At 35.3% G+C, this 23458-nt stretch overlaps 1 pseudogene; it reads left to right on the top strand.

Moving 5' to 3' along the window:
* The first annotated feature begins 11855 nt into the window (after positions 1-11855).
* On the top strand, positions 11856-11956 carry LOC111755556 (U6 spliceosomal RNA; annotated as a pseudogene).
* Positions 11957-23458: the final 11502 nt, after the last annotated feature.

Below are 23458 nucleotides of genomic sequence, written 5' to 3'. Positions count from 1 at the left end.
ATAAGTTACAGAAGTAAAAAAGATCCAAAAGTTATAATAGATATACTGAAAGAGAAAAAAAACTGGTCAAAGGGAAACTGTGTTGTTTGATCAATCTTGCATGCCCATGTCTGGTACTCTGAATAATGATTTTGAAGATAACAATATGTAATATAACACCCATTGTTACATTCCTTAACTTGTTTTGAAATCCCGTATCACTCTTGTTTCTGTTGTTGTGGCTAGTGTTATTGTTGTTGATGTTATTGTCAATTGGCTTTTTTAAAATATTTGATTGCTTTTTAGTTTTTCTTTGCTTTTTTCCTTTAAAATAAAAATAAATAAGGAAATTAAAAAAAAAAAAAAGAAACAACACCCAACCATATGCTGTCAACAAGAAACCCATCTAACACAAAAGCAAACTCACAGACTGAAAGTCAAAGGATGGAAAACAATACTTCATGCAACAGGAACCCAGAAAAAAAGTGAGGATAACTATTCTGTTTGCAGACAATGTGAACTCCAAACCAAAATCAGAAGAGATAAAGAAGGGCATTACATAGTGATTAGGGGCAAACTTGAAGCGGAAGAGATAACAGTCTTAAATATATATGCACCAAATTCCAGAGCACTCAGTGATATAAAGCAAGTATTAATAGAAATGAAAAACCAAAATAGCAGTAAAACAATTTTAACAGAAGACCTTAATACACAACTGACACCAAAGGACGTATCAACGAGACAGGAAATCAACAAAGAAACAAGAGAACTGAATCACACATGTGAACAAATGTACTTGATAGACATATACAGAGTGTTCCATCCAACATCAGAACACACATTTTTCTCTGCAGTGCATGGGACATTCTCTAACATAGACCATATGTTAGCCCACAGAACATATTTAAATAAATACAAAAGAGTTGAAATTATCCCATGCATGTTATCAGAGCATAGCGCCATCAAACTAGAAGTTAATGATAAAATTCCACAAAAACATGGAAACTGAACAGCACACTCTTGCATAATCAGTGGGTCACAGGGGAAATTAAAGAAGAAATTAAACAATACTTACAAGAAAATGAAAACACAAATACAACTTACTCAAATCTGTGGGATGAAATGAAAGTCGTCCTCAGAGGAAAATTTATTTCACTGAGTTCTCACATCAGAAAAAGAGAAGAAGTACAAATAAATAACCTGATGCTACACCTCAAACATCTAGAAAAAGAAGAGCAAGTCGAGCCCAAAGCCAAAAGAAGGGAGGAAATTATAAAAATCAGAGCAGAAATCAATGCAATAGAGACTAAGAAAACAATCCAAACAATCAATGAATCAAAGAGTTGGTTCTTTGAAAGAATAAATCAAATTGATAAGCCCCTAGTCAATCTTATTAAAAAAAAGGGAAGAGAAAGCTCAAATTCATAAGGATTGAAAAAAGTGAAACCACTACAGACTTTGTAGAAATACAGAAGATCATCAACACCTATTTTGAAATCTCTACTCTCAAAGGTTTGATAACACACAAGAAATAGACAGATTCCTATAAACATATGACATACCTACCTAGGTCAAGAAGATGTAAAACTGCTGAATAACCCAATTTCTATGAATGAAATTGAAAATGTAATTAAGTCTTTACCTACACAGAAGAGCTTAAGCCCAGACTCATTCACTTGGGAATTCTACAAGAAATTTAAAGAAGAACTAATACCGATGCTCCTCAAACTCTTTAATGAAATAGAAAAGAAAGCAATCTTTCCTAAGTCATTTCTGGAAGCAAATATTACTCTAGTACCAAAACCTGAAAAAAAACCCAACTAAAAAAGAGAACTACAGGCCAATCTCCCTCATGAACACAGATGCAAAAATCCTCAATAAAATATTGGCAAATAAGGTGCCTCAAATTATCAAGAAGATTATACACCATGACCAAGTGGGATTCACCCCAGGCATATAGGGATGGATCTACATATGTAAATTGATAAATGCAATCCATCATATCAATAAAGCCAAAAGGAAGAATCACATGATCATTTCCATAGATGCAGAAAATGCTTTTGATAAGGTCTAACATTCATTCATCATAAGAAACTTACAGAAAATTGGAGTAGATTGTCTTTACCTCAATATGATAAAGGCCATCTATGACAAACTAACAGCCAGTATCATACTAAATGAACAAAAATTGAAGGCCTTTACTTTAAAATCAGGCACAATCAAGGATGTCCCTTAACTCTGCTCCTATTTAATACAGTACTGGAAATAATAGCCAGAGCAATTAGACAAGAGAGAGAAATAAAAGGGGTAAAGATAGGAAAAGTGGAAGTTAAATTATCATTATTTACAGATGACATGATACTCTACATAGGAGACCTCCAAAACTCCATTGAAAAACCCTTAGATATAATAAATAAATTCAGCAATGTCACTGGATACAAAATAAATACTCAAAAATCAATAGCATTCCTATACACTAACAACAAAATCACCAAGAGGGAAATAAGTGAAGCCACACCCTTGATGCTAGAAACCAAAAACTGAAATGTTTAGGAATTGTTCTTTCAAAAGAAGTGAAAGATCTATATAGGGAAAATTATTGTACCTTGAAGAAAGAAATCAAAGTGGATTTTAAACAATGAAAAGACATCCCTTGTTCATGTATATTAAGAATAAATATTGTGAAAATGGCAACTTTTTCAAAACTGTTATACAGATTCTATGCAATCCCAAGAAAAATACCATTAACATACCTCATAGATCTAGAGAAATCACTCCTAAAAATCATCTGGATCCAGAAGAGACCTAGAATATCAAAGGCTGTTCTAAGCAGCAAAGACAAGGCAGGAGGTATCACAATCCCTGACTTGAAGTTATACTACAAAGAAACTGTTGTAAAATCAACATGGTACTGGAATCAAAACAGAGCTGAAGATCAATGGAATAGATTAGAAGATACAACCACAACTACAAACACACTCAACCACCTTATTTTTGGTAAAGGGGCCAAACATGTTCACTGGAAGAATGACAATCTCTTTAATAAATGGTGTTGGAAAAACTGACTCTCCATATGCTGAAAACTAAAACTAGGCTCATGCCTATCTCAATGTACTAAACTAAAATCTAAATGGATTAAAGATATGAATATTAAAACAAAAAGACTAAATCTGTTGGAAGACAAATTGTGTAAAAATCTTGAAGACAGGTTAGCTAGAGAATTCATGAACAGGAATCAAACAGAACAGGAAATACTCCCAGAATCAGTAACTTGTATCACATCTTATTAAAGTGTTTCTGCATGTTAAAAGAAATCTCCAGACTTCCGGGAGAACATGGCGGACAGATAACAGCAACTACTGAAGGCTCTCTGAAAGACTCGGCTCAGAAGCCAGGAATGGTGCAGACTAAGGAGACATAAGTCGGTGGAGATATGCTCTGCTGACTCAGGAACGAACTGGGCTGAGAGAAGCCAACTTGGAATGCAGTCCTGCTGCTAAAACAGGAACAGAAAAGACTCGGTGTGGAGGCTGGAACCGCGCCATTGTAAGCCGCGATTTGGGTTTCCCGCCGCGCGGCGGCTGGCTGCCTCTACAGCGGCGCGGCAAGGAGAGAGACGCGCGGAAGCTCTGAGAACGGCAATCTGCGAACGGCAGGGAGGTGTGCACTGACTTGTGGTGAGGTGAGTGAGAGAAACTGACACACTACCACAGTTTGACTCCAGCAGAGGACTTTCTGGGCCCGAGCAGTCCTGCGGGAGCAGGGTGCGGTGGCAACTCCAGTCACACATCCCCCTCTCGGGCAGGATTGGTGAAAAGTGCCTGGCCTGCGTGACGCTGCCGGTGGACCTGGTAGGCTGTCCCAACCCAGATCCCAGAGCCTGACGGTGGCCGGGAGGGGAGACGCGTAGGCTGCCTGGTCCGTAACTCCCTGGTGCGCAGCGGTGAGCGGGAACAACTAACTGGCGCAATTCGATCAGGCTGTGGCTGACTGGGAGAGAAGCTGGGCCTCTTATATAAGCTTGCATATATAAGGAACAGAGAAGAAGAGGCAGCATGGGAAGAGGCAGCAACAAGAAAGGCTCCTCAGCCCCCAATTCTGAGAAACAGGCAATAGCAGACACCACACCAATACACATAAGGCACCATATAGAGAGCCTCATAGACCAATTCAGGAATGAAGTTATCAATGACCTGAAGCTAGAAGTATGCAGAATAGTTAGAGAAATGCTAAGTACCACCCAAGAAAAAACAGGTGGTGGAATGGAAGAACAGAAAAAAAGGGGAGAATTGTTTGATGGAGAAAACAGAGAAAGCATAGAATACGTGAAGCAGGTTCAAAGGGACTACCAAGATACTAAGAAGTCTATAGAAGACTGGCATAACAGCTTGAAAGAAACTAAGGACAGACTATCTGAACTGGAGGGCAGACTTGTAATATGGGAGAATGAAATGAAAAACTTCTTAAAAATAACAAAGAAACAAACAGCAATAATACAAAGACAAGAAGATGATAAGAGGATCCATAACTTAAGGATTAAGAACATAAAAGAAGAAGTAGGGACACAAACAAGTGAACTACAAAAGCTACTCACAGAAATAATCCAGGAGAATTTTCCTAATTTAGCAAAAGGTAAAGATACTCAGATGTATGAGGCATACAGGACCCCAGCTACCTACAACCCAAACAGAGCAACACCCAGGCATATAATAATAAAAATTCCAGAAATTCAATACAAGAACAGAATATTAAAAGCTGTAAGAGACAAGAAACAGACCACTTACAAGGGAACACCCATCAGAATTACAGCAGATTTCTCTGCACAAACCATCAAATCACGAAGAGCGTGGGGGGAAATAATTCAAGCATTGAAAGATAATAATCTCCAGCCAAGATTGAGATATCCTGCACAACTGTCCCTGGAAATTGATGGAAAAACAAGGTGCTTCCAGGATAAAGAGGAACTGGGGGAATTTGCAACCACCAATTCAACTCTACAGAGAGTATTGCAGGATATTCTAAAAAAAGAAAAATACAAAGAACCTAGAAATAGTGGCAGGGAGGCCACAACAAATGGAGCAGAGAACAAAATGAAGAAGACAAACTGACAGCTACTGACAGAAAAAGAGCTCAACAGAAATGAGACAGAAGATTGGATGATAGGAACAGCTATTTTGGAGAAAATGACATCTTAATAGGTAATACAGATTTAGTATCATCTTGTTTTGAAGTCTCATCTAGCTTTTGTCCTTCTGTCTCCAATGGTCTAAATAGGCTGTATCTTATTGGATTTTATTATGTACGATAGTATAAGCAAAAACCTTTTAAAGACAAGGAGATTATACAGAAACCATTGTTCATTTTGTTAGTCGATTCTAAATACTCTGTAATGCTGTCATTCTCTTGAATGGTTTTACATTGCTTTTATGTACTTAATGCTACAGTATACGAAGTTGTACTCAAGGATTTCAAAGAAAGAAACAATATGGTAACTACTTTTAGGTTAGGATTATCTGGTGGTGAAACACTATTCTGCTTAAATGGTTATGTTTTGATCTGCGCTGTTTCGTTGTTATGCCCTCTTTTATCTCAATCTCCACTCCATTATTTACTTTATCTTTATCCTTTTAATTAAAGGAAAAAAAATAGCAGGATATATTATAGTAACCCACTTTGACTTTTCATTACCTTGATTTAAAGCCCTGTATTACTCTCACCATCTGGTTTTTAACTGATGTTCCCCTATTCTGTTTTGCTGGATAGTATCAGGTTCGAAAGTTTAGGCATCAGCTGTGAAGATAATGAGATTCATTATGACGCCCATTCTTGTTGACTTTTATCTACTTTTGAAGACCTACAATGTCTCCAATGTTTTGGTTTTGTCGGTTTTATTCTTTACTGTTTTGTTCAATTGTATTATAACTAATGATATAGGCAATTCTATTAGAGATAGCGGGAGGCATTATGGTAACCATTGTTGATCACCTTGTATTATGTTTTTACATTATCTATTATGTCCACCCTTTTGACTTGACCGATTCTGTTCTGTTATGTCACATTTGGTTTTACTCTCTTCCAAAAAAGTAATAAGAACCGTGGGAGCAATGAAACCCAAAATGTGTAATAGTCATGGTACAAAAGAGAGGAAAAGAAAGTGCTCCAAACTATATAACTGCATGTATATTTAAGTGTATAAGATAGAAAATGATATCACAGAGTTTTATTGGATCAATGAACAGAACTGTTTGCAGTATCATTGATGGAATGTCCACTTTACAAGCTTTAATTTTGTGACTTGAACAATTATTTCTAAGATGACAATATGTAATCCATTAACTAGTGATTTCCTACTGTTAATTTTTTTCTGTAAATCTGTATAACTTGTACCCTTTCCCTGCTTTTTTTTTCTTTTCTCCTTAAATAAAATAAAAAAAAAAAAAAAAAAAGAAATCTCCAGCATAGTGAAAAGAAAACCTACAACCTGGGAAAAAATCTTAGTGAGCTGTCCATCAGACAATGGACTTCTGTATTAAACCTATAAAGAATTAAAGGAATCAGACCCTCAAAATTCAAAGATCCAGTTCAAAAATGGACATCTGAGATCAATACACACTTCTCAGATGAAGAAATACAAATGGCAAATAAATACATGAAAAAATCTTCATCATCATTACTCATTGGAAAAATGCAAACTAAAGCCACACTGAGGTTCCATCTCACTCCAGAAAAAATGTCCAGGATCAAGAAAACTACCAACAACAAATGATGGAGAGGGTGGGGGGAAAAAGGGAACTCTCCTGCACTTTTGGTGGTATAGACTGGTGCAACCATTGTGGAGGTCAATCTGAAAGTTTCTCAGAGTTCTGGGATTAGAAGTCCCATTTTTTCCAGCTATTCCACTTCTAGGTGTATTCTCAGAAGAACTGAAGACTTCATACCACAGTGTTATAGGTGCACCCATGTTTATAGCAGCATAATTTGTAATCGCCAGATCTTGGAAACAACCTAAGTGTCCATCAACTGAGGAATGGATAAAAAATATGTGATATTTTATATAAGGGAGTACTACTCAGCTATACAGAATGATCACACTGAGATTTTATAAATAAATGAGCTAGAGACCGTATTGATAAGCAAAACAAATCTAACTCAGATTTATAAATAGTGATTTGTTTCCCCAGTGTGAGAAATGGTAAGAATACATAAAATATGTGGTAATCATGATTCCTCATTATATTGCTTTAAAGCCTTATAAAGTTTTCATTCATTATTTGGAATGGTTGTGTTCTAGGTTGTTTGATTTTATTGTCTGTGATTACAGGTAACAGGTATTTTGAAGAAAACACATTGTAATATATAGTGATGATTTAATATCATCTTGTTTTGAAGTCCCATCAAGCTTTTGTTCTTTTGTCTCCATAGGTTTTATCATGTTATATCTTAATGGATTTTAGTATATGTGATAGTATAAGCAAAATTTTTTATAGACAATGAGATAGTATGGTAACTATTGTTCATTTTATGTTAGTGGGTTCTGAATACCCTGTAATAGTTTCATTCTCTTTAATGGTTTTACACTGTCTTGTTGTTAAATATGTGGTGTTATGTCCTCTTTTATTTTAATATTTTTCTAAAGAAAGAAAAATAAATAAATATACACATAATAGTTATATAATTATATTACTATTTGCTGTTAGCTCATTGAAAATAAAGTATTACGCCTATATTGCTTGATCTGTTTTTATACCTATGTCTTATAATATGAACAACTACTTTGAAGATAATCATAAGTAATATACTCTTCTACAATCTTCACTTGAAATCTTGTATGATTTTAAAATTATTTAAAAATTATTAAAAATTATTAATAAAAGAAAAGAACAACTGGAATGTGGGAAAGGAGACAAGCAGGATGAGAAAAGAAAAAATATGCAAGAAAGCTTAGAGAATTATACTACTAATTTTCATTAGTTCATTGAAAGTAACAGTTTGTTCCTATATTGTTTGATCAGTTTTGCATGCCTTTACCTCGTAAACTGAGCAACTACTTTGAAAGTAACAATATGCAATATATTAACCATTGTTAATTTCTTATTATCTTGATGTGAAATTTTATATCATTGTTTCTATGGTATATTTTCTTTAAAATAAAAAACAAAATTTAAACAATTTGAAGAAAATAATACCACCCTCAATATATATTAAGTTTTATGAACATAAACCACAAAGTTAATGGATTTTCAGAAAATTTCAGAATAGTGGGAGCAATATCAATATGCATATTTTTTGGATAAGCATATTTCATCACAAAACCAGTTTCAAATTACCTTTCAAGAACTACCTCATTCTCAGGACAAAAGAAAAAAGGGAGGAGTATTTATGTTAACTACACAAACCAATTCTTGAAAATAAACTCTGACATTATATAGTATTACCATACAATAAGTAAATATAATCAAATAAAAAGAATGACACAAAAAGACACAGTAGTCTTATCTCCATATTTAGTTTGAATTTAATTTGTTCTGGTCTGTCCACTCATGTCAGATTTGAGGGCACAGACATCTTGACACAAAATTAGCAGGTTATACCATGGTAACTATCCTTACTTTCCTATTAACTTAAACTGAAATCCTGTATTACTTACATTGTCTTACTATGACTGATCTTAATTGAATCTGAATCATAAGACTATGGGTTTGCCTTGGCTGATTTTATTTGAATTTGTTATGCTTGTTAGTATCAACCCTAAAAATAGAGGCAACTACTCTGAAGATGACAAGATGTAAAGGATATCCATACTGGTATTAACTATTAACAGCTCTCAAATCCTACAATGCTTTCAAAGTTGAGTTTTTATAAAAATAGGTAATACTATGTTTAACTCTTTAAGCCGGTGTTGTGGACAAATCTATTGAAAATAACAAGAGAAAAGATAGTAACTATGGAAGATCATCTATATTGTGGTCTTATATGTCTTATCCATTGCATGTTTTTCTAGGAATTTGTTTTGCTGTCTTGCTACAACTTGGTTTTTCCTATAATACAGAGAGGATAGATATATATGTAGAAATTCACACATGAGTTTTTTAAAAAAATTATTTACAGGAACAGATTATATAATGCAAAATGTAATGAACAGATACTCTGAAGAAGAGATGCTAAGAAACCCGAGGCTAATTTTGTAGCATTATGATATAAATTCTAGCAATACTATTGTTCGCTGATTAGAATGACATTGGACTGGTTTCTTGAGTTCAATTTCAGCATATGTAGAGATGGGGACAGCTATCACAAAGAGAATGAGAGATGTGATGGCAGTTATTATTGTCTTCCCTAATGTTAGATCTTGAAGACCTAAAAAGTCTTCATCATCCTGTAATGATTTGATTAGTTCTATAATATGCAATAAGTATATAAAGTGGGTGAAGATGGGGACAACTATTTGTAAGAAACTAGAGACAGTTAGATAGACAGTGAAGGTCTCCAGTGGACTTGCTTTGAAATTTGTATTTTTTAAATTGACATAGGAGTAGGTAAAGAATTCATGAACAGGACTCAAACCGCACGGGAAATACTTCCCAGAATCAATAACTGGGACCACTTCTTATTAAAAAGTTTCTGCATGTCAAAAGAAATCTCCAGCATAGTGAAAAGAAAACCCACAAACTGGGAAAAGATTTTAGTGAACTCTCTCTCAGACAAGGGCCTCTTGTCTAAAACATATAAAGAATTAAAGAAACTCAGACCTCTGAAATTCAAAGATCCAATCCAAAAATGGGCATCTGAGATGAATATGCAATTCTCAGATGAAGAAATGCAAATGGCAAATAAATACATGAAAAAATGCTCATCATCATTGGTCATTAGAGAAATGCAAATTAAAACCACACTGAGATACCATCTCACTCCTGAAAGAATGGCCAGGATCAAGAAAACCAACAACAAATGCTGGAGAGGCTGTGGGGAAAAAGGAACTCTCCTGCACTGCTGGTGGGAGTGTAGACTGGTACAGCCTTTGTGGAGATCTGTCTGGAGATTTCTCAAAAAGTTGGGACTGGAAATCCCATTTATTCCAGCTATTCCACTTCTAGGCATATTCCCAGAAGAACTGAAAGCATCATACCACAGTGATATATGTGCACCTATGTTTATAGGAGCACAATTTGTAATCGCCAGATCTTGGAAACAACCCAAGTGCCCATCAACTGAGGAATGGATAAAAAAGTTGTGGTATTTCTATACAATGGAGTATTATTCAGCTATAAAGAAGGATCACATTGAGATATTTATCAATAAATGGGCGCAGCTTGAGACCATACTCATTAGTGAAATAAATCAATCTCGCATGTGTGAATACCGAATAGTTTCCCTAATGTAAATAATGATTCAAATATATAAAAATATGTGGTAATCATGATTCCCCATTAGGTGGCCTTGAAGCCTTATAAAGTTTTCACTCATTAATTAGAAAGGCTTTATTCTGGGCTTCTTGATATGAAAATATTTGAAGCTAGAGTATATGAAGTTTTATCCAAATATTTCAAGGAAAAAGACACTATGGTAACTACTATTAAGTCAGGTTATAAGGTGGTGAAGTACTAGGTTGTTGAAACAGTCATGCTGTGACCTCTATTGTTATATTGTTATGTCCTGTTTTATCTCAATCTCCCCCTTATTGTTTCAAAAAAATTATTTAGTCATTTCTTATGTTTGTCTTAATTAAAGAAAAAATTCAAAAAAATTAGGATATATAAATAGTAACTCTTTTTGATTTCCTATTAACTTGTTTTGAAGTCCTGTAGTACTCCCACGATCTTGTTTTGACTGATTAGACTCTGTTCCATTCTATATGATAGTATCAAGTTTGAAGACATAGGCAACTACTTTGAAGACAATAAGATTCACTAAGATACCCATTCTGGTTTGACTATTGTCTTCTTTGGAAGTCCTGTAATGTTTACAATGCCTAAGTTTTATTGGTCTTGTTCTCTACTGTTTTGTCCAACTTTATAATATCTAATAAGATAGACAATTCTTTTTAAGGAAACAAGGGACAACGTTGATAACCATTGTTGATAAACTTGTACTCTGTTCTACACCATGTGCTATGTCTATCCTTGGTATTGACTGACAGCTTTGTTTTGCCATATTTGACTGTATTCTTCCCCCCCCCAAAGAAAGTAATAAGCACTAAGGAGTAATAAAATCCAAGATGTGTAAATTTTGTTGTAAAAAAGAGAGGGGAAAAAAAAAAGAAAAAGAGCTCTAACGGATATAACAGCAAGTGTGTTTGGGGGTGTTAAATAGCTGACTTTATCAATGTTTTTGGATCATTGAACACAGCTGTTTGCAGTCTCCCTGTTTGAATGTCCACCTTGTGTTCTTTGATACTGTGATTTGAGGAACTATTTTCAAGAAGATAGTGTGTAATCTACTAGCAGGTGATTTCTTACTGTTATGTTTTTTTGTTTTGTTTTGTTTTGTTTTGTTTTGTAGTTCTGTATTGCGTGTACCCTTACGCCGCTTTGGTTTGTTTTGTGTTTTTCTCTTTTTCCTCTTAAATAAAAAAAAATAAGATATTAGGGGAGGGCCAGGATTTAGCTCAGCAGTGTGAGAACCTGCCTGGCAACTGCAGGGTCATGAATTCAATCTGTGGTACCAGACATAAAAGATGATACTAGGGAAATAGAGAGGTAGAGAAGATAAATTGCATTAAGTCGTGCTTTGTGCCTATATAAACCCATATAAGAAATGCAAACACGAACTAAACAATGAATTTAAAACAATGAAAATTCTAGGAACAGTAAGACATATAGTAAAAAATCAAAAGTGTTAGGAGTAAAATAAAATCAGAAATAAGGGAGGAGATTTAGGTGTTCCACTTGGCAGCATAGATATACAATTGAAACTACACAGAGATTACCATGGCCAGTGCACAAGAATGACAGTAAAATTCATTGTGTTCCATATTTTTCAAGTCAAAGAGACCTTAGAGTAAAGTATTTCATGCCCTAAAAATAAAACAAGCTACAATCAAGATTGATGTAAAAGAAAAAATTAACTTTCTAAGTCACTGGAGAAATAAGACACTTCCATGAGAAAGAACAAATGAATAAATTCATGATAAGGAAGCCAACTCTCCAAAATGCAATGAGGTATTTTTACAAAGATATGAGGGGGACTTCAGATCAAGGAACACCAAGAGCAAGAAGCCAACAGACAAGCAACCATAAAACAATTTTATAAAACACAAGAATGAAAACACTCAAAATTCATACAGTTAGTAGTGAAAGGCATGAAATCCCCAAAGGACTCTGCAGAATTCCAGAAAACCGTTAGTACCACCTATGAGAATCCCTTTCTTGAAAATATACTCTGAAGACACTGTTTCAAAAATTATGCTACCAGCAACAAAATGGACCTTAGGATCAGATCAGACTGGAAGATGCAGAAAGGACTCCAAGGCACTCAGTATCTCATATTCTGAAAGAGCATGAAATATTCATTGATCATTTGAGACATGCAAATTAAGATAATGCTGAGGGTCCTCCTCACTCCAGAAAGAATGGCTATCATCAAGAAGTCAAGAAATAACAAATACTGGAGGAGACTTGGGGCAAAAAATACATCTCCACCATTGGTAGGAGGGGACAGAGCTGTAAACACTAGCAAATTGATTTAGAAATTCCTCAAACATACTACGACTACAAGTCCCATTTACTCAGCTATTTTGCATTTTACTGCTGGGTATCAATTTAGAAAAAGTAAAAACTTTGTACATAGTGACATATGCACATCCCATGTTCATAACAGCTCAGTTTGTAATAGCTAAATTTTAGAAACAGCCCAAATGCCTATAAACAGAGGAATGGATACAAAAGTTATTAAATTTTAATATAATGGATTTTTACTCTGCCGTAGAGCAGGATGAATTCCAGGATGTTTTGTTTTTTGTTTGTTTGGCTTGTTCGTGTTTTTTGCTAAATGGATGCAACTAGTGGCTATACTCATAAGCTAAAGAAATCAAAGTGGCATGTGTAGACATCATATGGTTTCTGTACTCTAAGAAACTGAAAAAGTAAAAAAAACCCAGCATTTAAAATAGATGTTTTGACACGGAAAGAAAGTGTTCAACAGCAAATAACAACTGGCATGGGTGAAAGAGAAAATAAGGAAAAGAAAAGAAAGAATATATATAAATATTTAAAACCTAAGATACTAATTCCACTTACTTATTTTAATTCATTGGATAAAATTGTTTGTGTTCATACTGTTGATCTATTATGTATGTCGATATCTTTAAATCTGAGCAAGTACTTTGAAGATAACAATATGCAATACATTAACCCTTGCTAATATTAATTTCCCTTGTATTGAAATTCTGTATCATTGTTTGTATTGTTTTTTCTCTTTCAGTTAAAAACTAATATCTATTTGCATATATAAAAAGAGAATTATCTGCCCAAAATATTTCTCAAAATGAACCCAAAAATGGACGATCAAAGCAACTGAGGAAGACAATATCCAAAGACGTGAGTTTTAACATTATAACCAGAAAATAGTATATATAATCACTCCAACTGATGAATCATACATGATAAAACATAACATATATTAGAATGAATTTTACTAAGAAACAGAAAGTGATTTGTTGGTCTGATATAGTATCAAAAATTTAGGTAAAATATTACTTGTACTTAAGGATTAAGAGATTTTGTGTTTTTCTCTTTTTCCTTTTAAATAAAATTAAAAATAACAAAAAAAAAAACAAAAAAAGAGATTTTCTTGAATTTGGAAAAATGATGCAAGCAAAGATCCATGTTTTCTTTATGTCTCTCCTCTTGATTTTACACAGACCTTACTATGATTAACAAGAGCATAATCCAAAGTAATTGGAAGAAGCTAACACCAGCCTGACCATATAGAAAGTTTGATGAGCAAAAATACTAAGTCATTGGTTGCTTCAGAAATTGTTAAGGCTATTAGGAGCAATGTCAAAACAATAACACTTATCTATCTCTTTTCCATGAAAAATTAATTTCAAATTACCACCCAAGAATGACAGCATTTCTGGAAAGGAATAACCAGAAAAAGGAAAAACTGGAGTGTAGAATATGTTAGGTACATGTACACAGCTTACCTGAAAAATAAATCCTAGTACTACATAAAATTAACGTGCAGTAACCAAATATAAGAAAATCAAATAGAACTACAAAATTTAAGTAGCATAAAATAAAGTCAGCTACAAAATTAATGTATGATGAAACGTGTGAAGCCTCCACTTAGGGAGCATAGCATTAAACAGAATGATCATGCCTCAGCATTGTAAAAAAATGTTCATCAATTGGAAATGGTTACAGAGTCTACATTCATACCACCATGACTGACCTCATTCTACTCTGAAGAAGTCACAAATATAGAGTAGATGATGCATATATAGACCAGTAAGACATACAAGAAAGTAAAAATCCATACTTATGACATTACATAGAGTTTAAAATATTGGGAATTAAAATATTGAATGTAAATATTTGAACCACAAGTAAATGTTGATTGAGGTATTGGAAATTAAGAAAATAACATTAATAACATCATACAAAGTTACAGATGTAAATTTCACTTGGAATCAAAAGAATTTTGCAAATATTAATGTTATGTTAATAGGTCAATGTACATACAAGAAAGTGTGCTATTATTTAAGCAAAATTCAATGACAACAATGACAGATTTTGAGTATACAACACGTATTCATAGTAAAACAATTAAAAGAGTGAAAATAATAAATCATAGAAAAAGCAGAAGCACTATCAATAAAATTTGTAGAAGAATTTTTAGGAACATTAACAAAGAAAGAGATATTAGAAAGGGAAATCTGAAGCATGGAAAACTCCACAGAAGCATAGATAGGGAAACGGGAATGTGGATGATATCCTTGTATCTCTCTCTCACCCTAAGTGCTCAGTGTGTGGGATCCTCAGTCAGGGCAGCTGGCTTCCCTGGGTCAGGGAGTCTCCTGAAAAGACTGTATGTAAGCGGCAGTGGCTGTATCAGTGCTGGAGTGAGAATCTGCCTGCTCCCAATGGACATCAATCATCATTAACCCTCTGTCTCAGTAACCTTGTTTATTGTTCCATTTTGATGCACCCAGAGGTGAAACAAATGGCTCCCCAGATGCAAACTCAATCTTCTAATGAATGTATAAGTGTGACAATATAAGAGTATCAAGTCATGGTTTGAGGACATATATTTTCCCAAGTGGAGTGGCACCAAAAAAGTAAACTTTAGGATCAAGAAAGCTGTTGAAAGTTTCACACAGCAGATGAAAATTGCCACATCCTCAGCATCAGCCTAAACAAGGAGGCTGACCCTAGTGAATACATGCATATGCTTTCTCAGTGGAAATGAGCTTGTCTCCTGTAGTGTGTTTCAACTACATTTCTCTTTCATGAGCCCCAAAACTCAGTACAGGGATCTCTCAGTGCGATGCACTCACTTTGCTGTGCAAGCAATTTTTCATTTCAAATTTGCTGACACATTTTAGAGGTTAAAAATGCTACAAAATAAGCTATTCTATATTTTTCAGAAAGATTCTTTGAAATAATATTGCCAATAATGCTGATGAATCAAAAATAGATTCTTCTAAAATTAAGATATGTAGGTCTATTCCTAGGATCAGATAACCCTGAATACTTCATGTATGTTACCTCTTTCATTTAAAACCCTATGTAAGATTTTTTGAAAAGCTAGACTCACATATTTCCTTTTAATTAACAGTTCTTTTATACATGTTCATGGAGATCAGTGATACATTTCAATACACATATGCAAAATATTCTGATCAGATAATCATAATTGGTTCAAACATCACCTCAGATATCTTCCATTGCCTTTTGCTGGGACACTTAGAAACCTTCCAAACATGTATCTGGTAATACCAATTTAACTCTATTCCACCATATATTTTTTGTTGGGCTAAAGAACAGAGGAGATTCTTCCTAACATATGGCATCATCACACAAATGAGACTTTCACTCTCTCCTCTTTGTATCCCATGCTCCTGGTTATTAATGTGGTTTCCTCTGCTTCTATGAAGTCAACCTTTTAAAATAAATATATGGAGAATCAAGGCTCAAACATCATACTCCAAAGGTATCTCCTATTCTAGACTTGCCAGACTCCACCCAACCAGGGGCAGGCAGTGGCATATAGGTAGCGAAGCACATGGAGTGAAGTATTTCAAGGCCTGAAAGAAAAAAATTTCCAATCCAGATCAATGTGCCCTGCAAAATTATCAAAGTTTTGTGAGAAATAAGGTATTTCTAGGACAAACAACAACTCAAGAAACTCATGACCACCAAGCAGGGTAAACAGTGGAGACAAAAAATAGAGAAACAACAACAGAAACAAACTTCCGGAAGACAAATGAAGTAAAATTCTTGATAACATAGGAGTAGGCAGAGAAGTCATTAAAAAATCAAAGTGCACAAGAAATATTTCCCAGAATCAGAAACTGGAATTTCATCTTTTTAAAAAAATTTGCCTGTTGCTGGGGATTTAGCTCAGCGGCATAAGCGCCTGCCTTGCAAGCAGGCAGTCGTGAGTTCGATCCCTGGTACCGATAAAAAGGAAAAAGACAAAAAAAAAAATTGCCTGTCAAAATAAATCTCCAATAGTGAGAAGAAAATCCAAGCATCAGAAAAAATATTAGTCACCTGTTTCTCAAACAAAGGACCTCTACCCAGAATATAGAAAGAATTTTTAAAACTCAAATCAGAAATCTCAAAGAACCAACCCAAAAAGCAGCATCTAAGATGAATACAGACTTCTCAGATAAAGCAATAGAAATAGCAAATAAATATATGAAAATGTGAGCATCATTTCTCCTTAGTGAAACAAAAATTACAACAACGCTGAGATTCCTTCCCATTCCAAAGACACTGCCCAGGATCAAGAAATCAACCAACAGCAAATGCTGTAGGGGACGTGGCGAAGAAACAACATTTCTTAATGTTGATGGGAGTATTAACTGGTGTAACCACTGTGGAAATCAATGTGGAGACTCCTTTAGAAGCAAGGATTAGAGATTCCATTTGACCCAGTGATCTTGCTATGGGTAGATCCACAAAGAATTAACATGTGATATATGTGCACACATGGTTTTAGTAGCACAGTTTGCAACAGCCTAATCTTGGAAGCAACCCCATGTCTTTCAACTGAAGAATGGATTAAAAAGATGCGGTATTTGTGTATAATGCAGTGCCCCTCAGCTACATAGAAAAATTGAATTGAGGCTTTTATAGGTAAATTAAGTAACCTTAAGACATTACGCATAAGTGCAATAAGTCAGACTCACACACATAATATCATATTAGCTTCCTAGTGTAAGAAACTGAAACAGTAAATAAGATGCAAAATCTTCAATAAATATTGAGAAAGGGGCAGATACCATTCAAAAGGGGAAAATGTCTCAGACACAGAAAAGTAGAAAAGAATGAAAAGAAAAAAGATATATACTTGTAGATATACATAAGGTAGCTAAGAAGACTGAACCACTAATTTCATTAGTTCTTAGAAAAGAACACTTAACAATTGTAGGGTCCTTTTTTTGCTGGTAAAAAATAATAAACTATTTTCCCAGCTTTACTGGTTTACAACGAGAATGATCTATTCTCCTACAGTATCCAGTGACTACAACTACACAACTTATTTCTGGCAAGAGAAGATTATTCCTAGTGTCTCAATAAGAGGAAAATTATGTGCCACTTGGATATGGTTGTGTTTTGAGTTCTGACAAGCAAAAATTTAAGGAACACTCAGAAACACAAATTATATTTTTAAATACATATAGGCACCATTTGAATTTTAAATGCTGAACCATGACATTTTTCACCAAATAAACATGCATCCTCTCTTCCAGCTGGAACCCTAGAAGGTGTCAAAGAGATGTGAAAGAAGGTTCTTGCTGTGTCAGAAACCTTTAAGAAAGAATGAACACATTTCACCAGGCTGCAGATAAAGTTTCAGGGAAAGAAGTCTGCCCACAGGATGCTTCAAATGGCAAGAAGGAAACTCATCTGTGAAAGAAACATGCACTGTCAAAAGGAGTATAGACAAATATACAAAACTGAGATTCAAAAGGCTGAGGTAACAACAAGATACCTTGGCAACATCTATGTACCCACACAAGTCAAACTGGCATTTGTCATCCAGACCGAGAGAACCAATGATGTGAACCAAGGGCCCACAAGGTGTTGCAGCTTCTTTGTCTACACAAAATCTTCAATGTTACCTTTGTTAAACTCAACAAAGATTCAATTCACATGCTGAGCATTGTGGAAACATATGTTGAATGGGGGCACCCAAATACACACTCAGTAAATGACTAATATACAAGTGTCACCATGGCAAAATCATTAAGATGCAAACTACACATTTACACACAATTCATTGATTGCTCAACCTTGTTAAGCATGGCTTCATATGTGTGCAGGCTCTGATGAATGAGATCTCTGGTGTTGGGAAACACTTCAAAGAGTCAAATAACTTGTTGTGGTGATTCTGTCTTCTTTTTCATTCTTCATACAGTTTAAGTAAAATTTGGGTATACATAATGACATTTATCATATGGGATTTTTACCTGTACATGACATATCTTGATTCCTCTTTTTCCGTACTCCCTTACTCCCTTTCAAATGCCGTACTCTTCCTGTTTTTTCACTTTAAAGAGCATGAAATGAAAGAAAGCAAAAGAGAACAATGAAGAGCAGAGTAAAGCAATGAAAATAACACAGGATTTCAGAAGAACATAGCAGGAAATTAACAGTAGCTACCACAGTGTCTCCTGCTTATTTCAAAATAGTTCTCCATACTTGCACAAACAATAAGTTAATACACATCAAAATAGTATAAGAGCAATGAAAACATGAGAGTGAGAGCCTTAAGGACTTTCAAAACCAGACACTAGGAAATCCATAATGGTTACCATAGTGTCTCTTGTTTTCTTCAAAATAGCAGTCCATATTTTCATATATATTGGAATCAAATTATGGAAAACACACTAAAACCAATCAAAACCAAGAACAAAAGCATTATTGGCTTTTGATCCAAAAAGGTAGCAAATCACCAATGGCTACCATGGTGTTCCATTTTTTTCAGTGTAGTTGTTCACACTATGACACATACTGAGATCAATTCTTGTAAAATCTTTAGGTGAAGTTCTAGGCTTAGATAAGCATATAGATGTACAGTTATCCATTGATTTGTAAATATCTCAATGTGATCATTCTTTATAGTGAGTAGTAATCCATTGTATAAAAATACCACATGTTTTTAATCCATTCATCAGTTGTTGGACACTTAGGTTGTTTCCAAGAGCAGGCAATTACAAATTGTGCTGCTATAAACATGGGTGTACATATATCACTGTGGTATGATGTTTTCAGTTCTTCTGGGAATATGCCTAGAAGCAGAATATCTGGATCAAATGGGACTTCCAAAGCAGGATTTTTGAGAAATCTCCATATAGTCATCCACAGTGGTTGCACCAGTGTACATTCCTACCAAATGTGCAGGAGAGTTCCTTTTCCCCCACAGCCTCTCCAGCATTTGTAGTTGGTACATTTCTTGAACTGGGCCATTCTTTCTGGAGTGAGATGGAATCTCATTGTAGTTTAAATTTGCATTTCTCTAATGAGTAATGATGATGAACATTTTTTCGTGTATTTCTTTGTCATTTGTATTTCTTCATCTGAGAATTGTGTATTCATCTCAGATACTCTTTATGGACTGGATATGTGAATTTATGGGACTTTTTTTAAAGAAAAATTTATTTAAAAGGGGAAAAAAGAAAAAACAAATCAAAACAAAACAAAACAGTGTAAGGACACAAGTAATACAGAACTATGAAAAAAAAAACAAAAAAACCCACAGGACTTCCGGGATAACATGGTGGACAGATAGCAGCAGCTATGGAGGCTCTCTGAAACACCCAGCTTAGAATTCAGGAATGGTGCTGAGTAAGGAATCATAAGCAAGAGGAGCTATGCCCCGGTGACCCAAGAATGAACTGGGCTGAGAGAAACCAACTGGAAATGCAATCCTGGTGCTATAACAGGAACAGATAAAGCCTCAGCGTGGAAGCCGGAGCCCGTGCCATTGGAAGCGGCGATTTGGGTTTCCCACCACTGCCGCAGCATCTGCATTGGCTCAGCAGGGAGAGAGATGCGCGGAAGCTCTGAGAACCGGAATCGGTGAATGGAGTTGAGAGCGGGATGGGCGGGGAGCCGTGCATCCATCTATAGTGAGTGAGGGAAAACTGGGAGTCTTCCAACTGTCTAGGAGACTCCAACAGAGGACATTCTGGGACTGGGCAGACTTGCAGGAACAGGGTGCTGCAGTGACTTCAGTCACGTATCCCCCTCTTAAGCGGGATTGGTGAGCAGTGCCTAGCCCATGTAACGCTGCTGGCTGAGACCCAGTAGGCTAGCACAGCCGAGGTCCCAGCTCCTGAAGGTAGATTGACCTGGAGGGGTGGGCCCCGCATAGGCTGCCTGGTCTGCAACTTCCTGGTGCACTGTGGTGGGTGGGAACACCTAGCCGGCGCAATTCAATCAGACTGTGGCTGACAGGGAAAGAAGCTGGGCCTCCTATATATCCTTGCATATATAAGGAACAAAGAATATGGGAAGAGGCAGCAACAAGAAAGGGTCCTCGGCCCTCAGTCCTGAGAAAGAGACAACAGCAGACACAGCACCAATAGACATAAAGCGCTAGCTCAAGAGCCTCATAGACAAGTTCAGGAATGAAGTTATTAATGACCTGAAGCTAGACATAAGCAGAATAGTTAGAGAAATGCTAAGCACCACCCAAGAAAAAACAGATGGTAGAATGGAAGAACAGAAAAAGAGGGGAGAATTGTTTAATGGAGAAAATAGAGGAAGCATAGAATACGTGAAGCAGGTTAAAAGAGACTACCAGGAAACTAAAAAGTTTATCAAAAACTGGCATAACAGCTTGAAAGAAACTAAGGACAGATTATCTGAACTGGAGGGCAGATTTGTAATATGGGAGCATGAAATGAAAAACTTCGTAAAAATAACAGAAACAAACAGCAATAATACAAAGACTAGAAGATGATAAGAGGATCTATAACTTTTTAAAAAAATTTATTTAAAAGGAAAAAGAGAAAAACACAAAACAAAACAAAGCAGTCTAAGGGTACAAGTAATACAGAACTACAAAAAAAAAACAAAACAGTAAGAAATCAGCAGTTAATAGATTACATATTATCATCTTAGAGATAATTGCTCAAATCACAGTATGAAAGCATACAAAGTGGACATTCAAACAGTGAGATTGCAAACAGTTGTGTTTAGTGATCCAACCAAAAACATCAATATGGTCAGCTATTTAACACTCCTAAACACACTTGCTGTTGTATCCTTTAGAGCTCTTTTTTTCCCTCTCTTTTTTACAACAACATCAACACATTTTGGGTTTTATTACTCCTTAGTTCTTATTACTTTTTGGGGGGGGGGAGAGAATAAAGTCAAATATGGCAAAACAAAGCTGTCAGTCAAAACCAAGGATAGACATAGCACATGATGCAAAACAGAGTACAAGGTTATCAACAATGGTTATCGACAATGTCCCTTGTTTCCTTAAAAAGAATTGTCTATCTCATTAGATATTATAAAGTTGAACAAAACAGTAAAGAACAAGACCAATAAAACTTAGGCATTGTAAACATTACAGGAGTTCCAAAGGAGACAATAGTCAAACCAGAATGGGCATCTTAGTGAATCTTATTGCCTTCAAAGTAGTTGCCTATACCCTCAAACTTGATACTATCACACAGAATGGAACAGAGTCTAATCAGTCAAAACAAGATAGTGGGAGTATTACAGGATTCAAAACAAGGTAATAGGAAATCAAAAAAAGTTACTATTATATATTCTGCTAATTTTTAAAATTTTTCCCCTTAATTAAAAAAACCATAAAAATAACTAAATATTTTTCTAATGAATAAGGGAGAGATTGAGATAAAAGAGGACATAACAATGTAGTAACAATACAGGTCAAAGCATGACAGTTTCAGCAACCTAGTGCTTCAACACCAAATAACCTGACTTAATAGTAGTTACCATAGTGTCTGTCTTTTTCCTTGAAATATTTGAATAAAACTTCATATACTATAGCTTCAAATATTTCCATATCAAGAAGCCCAGAATAAAGCCTTTCCAATAAATGAGTGAAAACTTTATAAGGCTGCAAGGCCACATAATGGGGAATCATGATTACCACATATTTATATATATTTGAATCATTACTTACATTAGGGAAACTATTCGGTATTCACACATGCGAGATTGATTTATTTCACTTATGAGTATGGTCTCAAGCTGCGCCCTTTTATTGATAAATATCTCAGTGTGATCCTTCTTTATAGCTAAATAATACTCCATTGTATAGAAATACCACAACTTTTTTATCCATTCCTCAGTTGATGGACACTTGGGTTGTTTCCAAGATCTGGCGATTACAAATTGTGCTGCTATAAACATAGGTGCACATATATCACTGTGGTATGATGCTTTCAGTTCTTCTGGGAATATGCCTAGAAGTGGAATAGCTGGAATAAATGGGACTTCCATCCCAGCTTTTTGAGAAATCTCCAGACTGACCTCCACAAAGGCTGCACCAGTCTACACTCCCACCAACAGTGTAGGAGTGTTCCTTTTTCCCCACAGCCTCTCCAGCATTTGCTGTTGTTGGTTTTCTTGATCCTGGCCATTCTTTCAGGAGTGAGATGGTATCTCAGTGTGGTTTTAATTTGCATTTCTCTAATGACCAATGATGATGAGCATTTTTTCATGTATTTATTTGCCATTTGCATTTCTTCATCTGAGAAGTGCATATTCATTTCACACGCCCATTTTTGGATTGGATCTTTGAATTTTGGGGATCTGAGTTTTTTTATTCTTTATATGTTTTAGACAAGAGTCCCTTGTCTGGGAGAGTTCACTAAAATCTTTTCGCAGTTTGTGGGTTTTCTTTTTCACTATGCTGGAGATTTCTTTTGACATGCAGAAACTTTTTAATAAGAAGTGGTCCCAGTTATTGATTCTGGGAAGTATTTCCCATGCAGTTTGAGTCCTGTTCGTGAATTCTCTACCTACTCCTATAGTCTTCAAGGTTTCTACCCAATTTGTCTTCCAATAGATTTAGTGTTTCTGTTTTAATATTCAGATCTTTGACCCATTTAGATTTTAATGTAGTACATGGTGATAGACATGGGTCTAGCTTTAGTTTTTGGGAAATGGAGAGCCAGTTTTTCCAGCACCATTTATTAAGGAGACTGTCATTCTTCCAATGAACCTGCTTGGCTCCTTTATCAAAGATAAGGTGGTTGAATGTGTTTGTAGTTGTGGTTGTATCTACTAATCTATTCCATTGATCTTCGGCTCTGTTTTGATTC

Source organism: Cavia porcellus, unplaced genomic scaffold (genome assembly GCF_034190915.1).
Source record: "Cavia porcellus strain 051 isolate PalLab524CR breed Dunkin Hartley unplaced genomic scaffold, mCavPor4.1 scaffold_7, whole genome shotgun sequence".
Classification (NCBI taxonomy): domain Eukaryota; kingdom Metazoa; phylum Chordata; class Mammalia; order Rodentia; family Caviidae; genus Cavia; species Cavia porcellus.
This window is presented reverse-complemented; position numbering and strand designations above follow the sequence as displayed.